Consider the following 9,668-nt stretch of genomic DNA (forward strand, 5'->3'; position numbering starts at 1 on the left):
GTAGTTTTCGTTCCTGTGAGCTTGAGGAGATAAAATATAGCCTATGACACTCACTTTCTAGTAGTAAAAGAAATATACTTCTTAATTCTCTATAAAATTAGAATATATTTATATCGCTGTTTAATTTATGTGCGATTAGATAAATCAAAGCCTAAATAATAGGTAAACAACAATGTTTAGAATTTTCTGATTTCCTGCTTAGCGTTGGAATGAACACTTGAAGGCTGACGTTTCGCCTCGATGTCCATTGTGTACCAGACGAGGGTTCGTAATTTATTGCAGGACATCGACGGGATTCCAACAGATACGGTCTGTTTAGCCAACGATACCCATATTTTAACTTTGATTATTAATGACCACTGAATTTGATTTTATATTTTAAATATTTTATTTTATTTTAAATTTAAAATTGATTTTAAACTAATTTGGTCCGTGCCAAAAATTTACGGGTCATTTGAACCACCAAGAGATCTGATAAGAAAGATATAAGGGCATAAAATAATAACATTCAGTAGAGAAAAATGTTATTACTTTACGTTACTTGTAAGCTGTCCAACTGAGTGCAGGTGAGTATTCAAAAGCTGGTAGAGGAAGTACATTTTTGTATGGCATTCTTACCATCGATAGATCCATGGAAAATAATAAGAAAACACATAGTGCCGTACAAAATGTGCGCCACAAGCATGGTATTATTTGACGCTTTTCTATATTTCTAAACAGGTAGTGGTTTAAATGACTCATAAATTTTTGCCACGGGCCAGTAGTCTACTAAGCATTAATAGTCCTTGGGCCCAGAGACAAAATACTCAAACTTCGTTGAATTTTTTTCGTTCGTTCAAAAACAAAATATTGATAGCGAGTTGGACAAACTATGAACGATGCGAACCATGGTGGTGGAGTTTTTTTTAAATTTATTCATTTTATTTTCACTAGCCCTTGACTACAATCTAACGTAATGGTAAGTGATGATGCAATTTAAAATGGAAGCGGGGTAACTTGTTAGGAGGAGGATAAAAATCCACATCCCTTTCAGTTTCTACACGACATATCGTACCGGATCGCTAAATCGCTTGGTGGTACGCCTTTTGCCGGTAATGTGGTAACTAACACACGGTCAAATCCTCCCACCAGCCAGACCTGGACCAATTAAGAAAACCTCAATCGGCCCAGCCGTTAATCGAACCCAGGACCTCCGTTTTGTAAAACCCACCGCGCATACCACTGCGCCAAAGAGGCCATCCAAAGTCATTTTCCAGAATTTGGTGCATGCGATAAAATAAGCTACACGAGTATCTTATGCTCCTATTCCGACGGGAACTGACGTTGGTAGGTCATCATCGATATTAACAAAATATATTCGGCTCACTGCTGAGCACTAGTCACCTCTCAGAATAAGAAGGGGTTACGTGAATAGCCCTATGCGGATTGGCAGACTTCACACACGTAGAGAATAAAGAAAATTCTCGGGTATGCAAGTTTCTTTACGATGTTTTTCTTTAACCGTTTGAGACACGTAATATTTAATTTTTTAAAATGCACATAGGTAACTCAAAAGTTGGAGGTGCATGCCCCGGACCTGATTCGAACCAATACCCTCCGAATTGAAGGTATATATCATATTCACTAGGCTGTCACGTCTTTCATGTTTGCTGGTATTTATATTTATTATTGTTACAGCTTCTTAATTTAGTACAATCAAAAAGACGAAGTTACAACGTTCACTCATTAAAACGTTGAAATTAGAGAAGTTTTTCAAGATTCTGGATTTACCAGTGACACAGCTGTTGCCGATTCTCCTCGCTCATCTGACGCCATAATTGAATTAACGACTTGATAATGAACAAATGACGTCTTCATTTCCAGTTGTCTGTTGTTTATCAATTTGGCCAATTCCAATTTATCATACTAAGTTTGTTTATTATATAAACGTTTAAAGTCTGTATGTTTCCATTTTTTTTTTTTTTTTTTAATTATTTTATTGATAAGATATAACAATTATTTTACATATCGATACTCTCGCCAAACTGTACAGGCAGTTTGTTGGCGAGTTGACGCTCATTATTCTAGTTATTTTTTAAAAGTAATTGCTAAATCTAATTTAAACATTGCAAATGTTTTTTTTTTCTTTTTACTTTTTACAAGTTAGCCCTTGGCTACAGTCTCAACTGTGAGTGATGATGCAAACTAAGATGGAAGCGGATTATTATAGTATTGGCTAGCCGATGCCCCGCGGTTCTACCTGCGTAGTTCCCGTTCCCGTTAGAATACGGAGATAAAATATAGTTTATGACACTCACAAATGTCGTGGCTTTCTAGTGGTAAAAGCCTTTGACGGCCTCCGTGGCGCAGTGGTATGCGCAGTAGACTTACAAGACGGAGGTCCTTGGGTTCGATCTCCGGCTGAACCGATTGAGGTTTTCTTAATTGGTCCAGGTCTGGCTGGTGGGAGGCTAGTTACCACCCTACCGACAAAGACATACCAAGCTTTTAGCGTTCCGGTACGACGTCGTGTAGAAACCGAAAGGGGTGTGGATTTCATCCTCCTCCTAAAAAATTATCTCGATTCCATCTTAGATTGCTTCATCACTTACCATAAGGTGAGATTGTAGTCAAGGGCTAACTTTTAAGAATAAAAAATAAAAAAAAAAACAATTTTCAAAATCGGCTTAGATCCAGAGATTTCCCCCTACAATACCACAAACTTTATCTCTTTATAATATTGGTATAGATAAAGATAATTTTTACGGCTTCGTAATTTACACTAAATTCTATAGTTAGCGTTGGGATAAACAGCTTCAGAGGGTGACGTTTTGACGCGATGTCCATTGTGTACCGGACGAGGGTCCGTGATTTATGGCCACCATCGACACAAGCCAGCGGATGCGGTCTGTTTGTCCACGGTACCCATGTTTAGCGCTAATCGTACGACAATAGTTCTCCGTGCTGTCGGATTAATAAAATTTTTTTATTAATCTACTAGCGGATTTTTCCGGGATGATAAGTAAGTCCTTAAGAGATATAATATACTCTGGATCACACAGATCCAGAGTATATTATATCTCTGTTACAAATTTCCGCTAAAACAGAGGGCCTAGTGGCAGTTTGATACTGTTACTGTCACGTAACGTAAACGCGAATTTCTAAGGAATTGAAACAGCGCTATCTAGAGGCACTGCTGCACATCTGTTTCAATTCCATATAAATTTGCGTTAACGTCAACGTGATAGTAACAGTATGAAAATATTGAAAACTTCCACTAGGCACACAGTTACTGTCACGTAACGTAAACGCGAATTTCTGAGGAATTAAAACAGCGCCATCCAGAGGTAATACTGCACAACTGTTTCAATTCCATATAAATTTGTGTTTACGTCAACGTTATAGTAACAATATGAAAATAATGAAAACTCCCACTAAGCACACAGTAGTTGCGACGTGACAGAGTAACAAGCACACACATATTTACACGCACATTTACACACTGACCTTACGTCTTGATAATATTAATTTGATTAGCAGAAGCTCGCTATTTCGTCCGCATGAAATTCAGTTTTTCTTAAATCACGGGAATCACGGGAATCAAGGATTTTTCCGAGATAGTTACCTAAGTGTTAATACAGTGTATTTTCCATCTCTGTTCCAAATTTCAACCGAATCAGTTCAGTAGTTGCAGTATGTATTAATAACAAGCATACGCACACACACTTACAGAAAAACTATAAAAAATATTATTGTGACTAGCGGGCTCCCGCCACTTCCTCCGCATACATTGATTGTGATATAGGAACTTTATGTTGCTCAATAGCCTTATCTATCTTCCAGAGATGAGCCCGGACAGACAGATAGACATACTTAAATTGAAGATGTTTATTTGTATTTTAGTATCGAGTAAATAACCTTAAGCGCTTGAGAAAATACAGGAAATTTTTAAATCACAGTCATATTTCAAAAGTTACTCATACATACACAGCCATACGTACTCTTAGTAAGCAACGTCATGTTATTAATCATTAAAAATTAGATTTAGACGAAGTTTCGGATATAAAGTTAGTCATAGTTACAGCGGCGAAGGAGCCATAAGTACACTTTGGTCGTGAACGGCACTACCTTGTACGCTTAACATTACTCTTTTCAATGTTCAACGGTTAATGAAAATTTCAATTTTCTCCGTCCATTCATGGATGAATAAATCAGTCACGACCGACCGTAATACCAAAACATATTTTGTGGGAAGAAAATAAAGCGGTCCTGCAACCTGAATTATTACGTTTGCGAGGGATTGTTGTAATTTGCGATTTATTTTCATTTTTTTTGCTGAAATCTTAATGAAATACCCTACTTACTTTGTTTTTATTTATTATACTTTAAAAAAATATTCAATGGGTTTTCCTTTCCAACAAATTTTTATAATACACTGTTTATTTATGGCGGTCATAAAAAATAAAAGAAAATAATTTTGAAATCACTTCTCAACTGAATATTGTAGAATCAACATCTTCTGAAGATGCTTCGGTTTCAAAATGAAACGTACATATATTTTTTTTGCCAGATCTGAGTGACGATGTCACATAAAGTTTCGTTGGTTGTTCGCAGCTAATTGCAAAATACGTTTATTTTTTTTATTATTTACAGCAATAAATATACAAAAAGCACTAAGCCCTTGACTGCAATCTCAGCTGTTGGTAAGTTATGATGCAATCTAAGATGGAAGCGGGCTAACTTTTTAGGCGTAGGATAAAAATTCACATTTCGGTTTCTACACGACATCGTACCGGAACGCTAAATCGCTTGGTGGTACGTCTTTGCTGGTAGGGAGGTAACAAGCCACAAAGCCAAAGCCTCCCACCAGCCAAAAAAAAAAGAACTTGCCTAAAGTAACACCTGCTTCTATTCAGTACTTAAATAACTAAAATAAAAAAGAATATCATAGTTCAACCGTCTTTAAAAAACACTTCTAAACTTTGTCTTGAGGAATAATAATATTCTGACCGTCCCCGTCGTCGATGTTCCAAATGAGCCTATTACATTGACTTCATTTCGTGAAATGGCTTGTCAAATAGGGCACCCAAATGAACTAAAGCAGCAATAGAGATTGTGTGTATTTATTACTGTCATTCAACTTTTACATTTGCTACTATTTGAGTATTTAATCAGTTTTACTTTCTAGTTTAGCTGGTGGGAAGCTTCGTCCGTGGCAGTTACCACCCTAAAAACAAAGAGGTACTGCCAAGCTATTTAGCGTTTCGCTACGATGTCGCGTACCGAAAGGTGTGGATTTTCGTCCTACACCTAACAAGCTCGTTTCCATCTTAGATTGTATCATCAATGACCATAAGATGGGGTGTGGATTTTCAACCTACTCCTAACAAGCTCGCTTCTACCTTAGATTGTATCATCACTTACCATCAGATGAGATTGTAGTCAAGGGCTAACTTGTAAAGAATAAAAGAAAAAAATTAAAGTTAAAACTCTTCTTCTCGTCATAATGAGAAAATATTAAAATATCATTATAATTTTCAGCCTATTTTAAGGAGGGGCAACATGCTGCTACAACGATGTTGACGAGTTCTACTTCTCCAAGGGGTGTAGGCTTTGTGTATCCATCATAAACTTTAAACTCTCAGCGATAAGAATTTCAGAATTTGTGAGATAAAAAATCTCAATAGGTATTTCATCTAGGACGAGACTGGAAACAGAATCTCGTCATCAGAAGCCGCATAGCACCACTGGACCAACGAGGTAATTTGTCTTTTGATATTAAAGATACTAGAGTTAAAAGGCAAATTTCGACGTTTATTCCACCCTCCAAGTTTAACTTTTGTTACGAATTTGACCTTGCACATTGATTGAGTGGAAATGTTACAAACAGTCAGACAGTATGAGGTATATGTTTATTAGCTTTACGAGTATGTAGGTAGATACCTAGAGGAACTGTTAAATCAAATAGTTTAAAGTTAATATTTGGAACTCCTTTATAATAAAAGGATCGAATACAGGTTAACGCCATGGTTTTATTCGTACGTGATTTGAAAGTAGGGCGACCATTTGTTTTTGCAATTTTAATGGAAAATCGATTTTTTCATCACCAATAATCGTATTCAAAAAGCAGACGTACACACGGGTACGTTTAGTTATAAAACTGTGCAAGAAAATGTACGTGCTTTCTTTGAAATTTAAAACGAGTAATTTGTGTTTGAGTGCTTTCACAAACAAAGAGTTATCCGTGCGCAAACGTGCAATTTTCCGTTTATGCTTCAATCGATTTAAGATACAGATAGCATCGCTCTCATCGACGCAAACGTGCCTGTTTATAATACCTATTTCGTTGTGTTTTACAGTTAGAGCTTATTGAGAAAGAAAAGTTTCGCAATAATCCAATTTGTGATGTTCTCTCTGAAATGCGTTTCAGGATTATTCGATTCTCTACAAGCTGACATATCTTCGACTGTTGCTGCATATATTTAATGGTGTTGATATGAAAAACAAACTAAGATGATACGTCTATACTTACTAGTATAATAAAAAGAGGTAAAGTTAGTGCGGTTGGTACAAATTAGGTTTACAGAAATCCTACCGTCGTGATTAGATAAAGAGCTATACGAGTATATTCTCATTTTCTACATTCAAATGTGTTTGAAGTCAGATCGTGCAACTCTATTAAAAGTTTAAATTTCTTAAGAATATCATAATTATTATTTAATTTAAAAGTCTTCAGATTTCTACAAAGGTAAGGGATGCTGCTAAAAGAAGTTGTCGTCTGTGGCTTCATACGTTGTTTAAAAAAACCATACGAAAAGCAAATATTTCTATTACAGTACTCAATAAGGATCCACAATCCGCTATAAATATTAATATTTATAAGTTATGAAAGCAAGGGGCCGTCGGCAGAGAATCTAATGAACCGTGAATGATGCAGTTTCTACGTACGAGAAAATCGCCGTTCCCGGAGAATAAAATTGTAATTGCAAAAAGCTAATTTTTCAGGAAAAATAAAAAACCGAATTTTGACAATTGTTGACAAAGTAATAGACTTTGATAAAAAGTGAAAAAGCTCGAATGAAAGCCAATTTTTATAGATTTTATTAAGCCTAATTGAACAAAGGTTAGACAATACTAGATATAATAATAAAGCTATTAATTAAAAAATTAAAAGTTACCGAAAATATATCATCATTATCGTATTTTCAATTTCATATTGCCCATTACCATTGTATTCGCCGTACAGTCTAACCGAAATCCAATATTTGTACTCTGCACATACCGTTTTTATCTGTAGGATAAAAATCTACAGAATAAAACGATAAGTGTAAGTGATGATGAATTTCGCGCACCGACTGGAAGATTTTGAACGAGAATAAAATGATAACTGGTTTTATCATAATCAAGTCTTGAATTTTGAGTACCGTAAGACAATTGTATGGCTGTTTACTGCACGAAGAAGTAGTAATAAATTATGGTAATATTATATTACCATTTTATTCTCATACCTTTATACCAGTGACTATATTCTATTTACTGGAATATTATTGTAATATTTTGCTACTTCCTTAATAACTGCATAAAAACTACGAAAAAAAATTGACCAAATGTATCAATACCTATAGATGACAAAAATTAAATAAATGTTGTCGCCGCGTTGCAACGACGCCGCCACATTTCAATTTACAAGTTTTTAATAAATAGTTTATTAGGTTAATTATAATATGTGAAATATAAATGTGCTAAATATACTGTATGGTTTACCAATTAGTGTTTAATTAATATAACTCTGATACAAAAGTGCTCGTCGTATTTTAGTAATTGAAAGTGCTATTACGTAATACTAAAACACGTGTAATGGCAGTTACCATTTTATTCTCCGGGAACGGCGAAATATAAATAAGTATAGTATGCGCGTTATCATCTGAGTCGTCCGGTCATAAAAGTCAAAAAAGATAGGAATGTGCAGCGCGCCTACCTGCGCACCCTAATTATCGATAAACGGCTACCTGCGCACGTGCTAATGATGAGTCAATAATGATTTGGACGATTCTGATTGGTCGGTTTCTAATGTAATTGCATTGCGTATTTTTTTTGCTATAAATGTGTTTACTGCAATTAAATAAATACATTCATGTGTTACTCGTTGCGCACTATGGATACTTTATTTTCTAACGTTGATCTGAAGAAATTACATGGCGATATTAGCCCTCAAGCTCGAACACTGATTCACAACGTATTCCTGTTTCTCAATGAATTGAAAAGTGATCCGAATAAAGTGGCTTCTCTAAATTTCAACAAACCACGTGAAATGGCCGCATTTGTTTGTGGTGTGAGCAGAGCGACAGTGGACCGAATCAAGACGGAAGTATCACAATCAGGCAGTACCTGTATACCAAGAACAAATTTTAAGAAACCACAAACCGTCACTAATATTGACGATTTTGATAAAAGTGTGTTGAAGCGAACTGTAGCTTCATTTTATGAGAATGGAGAGTATCCATCCGTGGCGAAAATTTTAGAAAAATTCCGTGAACAATTACCCGATTTTAAATGCGGCAACACTTCAATGAGAATACTACTGAAGGAGGTTGGGTTCCAGTATAAGAAAAATAGCGAAGGACGTAAATATTTAATGGAAAGAACTGATATTGTTTGTGCTAGAATGGACTTTTTAAGGAAATTGGATTTACTTAGAAGAACTAACGATCAGCGACCACGTTTCTATCTAGACGAAACATGGATTAATCAAAACCATGCAAGAAAGAGGATGTGGCTTGGAAGCAACGATGAAGGAGGTTTCAAGAATCAGCCTGTGGGAAAAGGCCAAAGATTAATAGTTTGCCATGCGGGTTCTGCAAGGACTGGCTTCGTTCCAGATGCGAAGCTAATATTTAAAGCGGTGAAATCAAAGGATGCTGATTACCACACAGAAATGGATGGCGAAACATATATGGCATGGTTTTCCGAATTCCTGAATCTACTTGAAGAGCCCTCAGTTATAATTGTCGATAACGCAAGCTATCATTCGATACAGTTGGAAAAGATACCCACAAGAAACACGAGGAAAGCTGAAATTCAAGAATGGTTGACAAAGAAAAAGATTCCATATTCCAGCAACGAAATTATTGAAGAATTAATAAGAAAAGTAAAAGCCAGTAACCCGCAGAAGGTCTACGCTTTAGACCATCTGGCAAATGAACGAGGTCATGAAGTAATAAGGCTCCCTCCATATCACTGTCAATATAACCCAATAGAATTAATTTGGGCACAAGTAAAGGGAGAAGTTGCGAAGAATAATAATACCTTCAAGATAGCAGACGTCGAAAATCACCTCCACCGAGCCATAGAAAATGTCACACGAGAAGACTGGGCCAAATGTGTTAGGCATGCCGAAGAACTTCAAAACAAAGATTTACAAAAAGCTCTAATTAGAGATCACGCGCCGCTTATAATAAATTTGGCAGAAGACGAAGATTCTGATGATGAAGACTCAGATGAAGATTAATTTTATTTAGTTAATAATTATATAATATGAAATATGTATTATATTAAATCAAATATTGTTAATTTTTTTAATTTTGTGAACAAGATACGATAATAAACTTTACTTATCGATAATATGTCTTTCATTGTTACACCCTTCACTAGACGGCTCCATAAGACCCATAAGTGCAAGCGAGATAGAT

Source organism: Bicyclus anynana, chromosome 10 (assembly GCF_947172395.1).
Source record: "Bicyclus anynana chromosome 10, ilBicAnyn1.1, whole genome shotgun sequence".
Classification (NCBI taxonomy): Eukaryota; Metazoa; Arthropoda; class Insecta; order Lepidoptera; family Nymphalidae; genus Bicyclus; species Bicyclus anynana.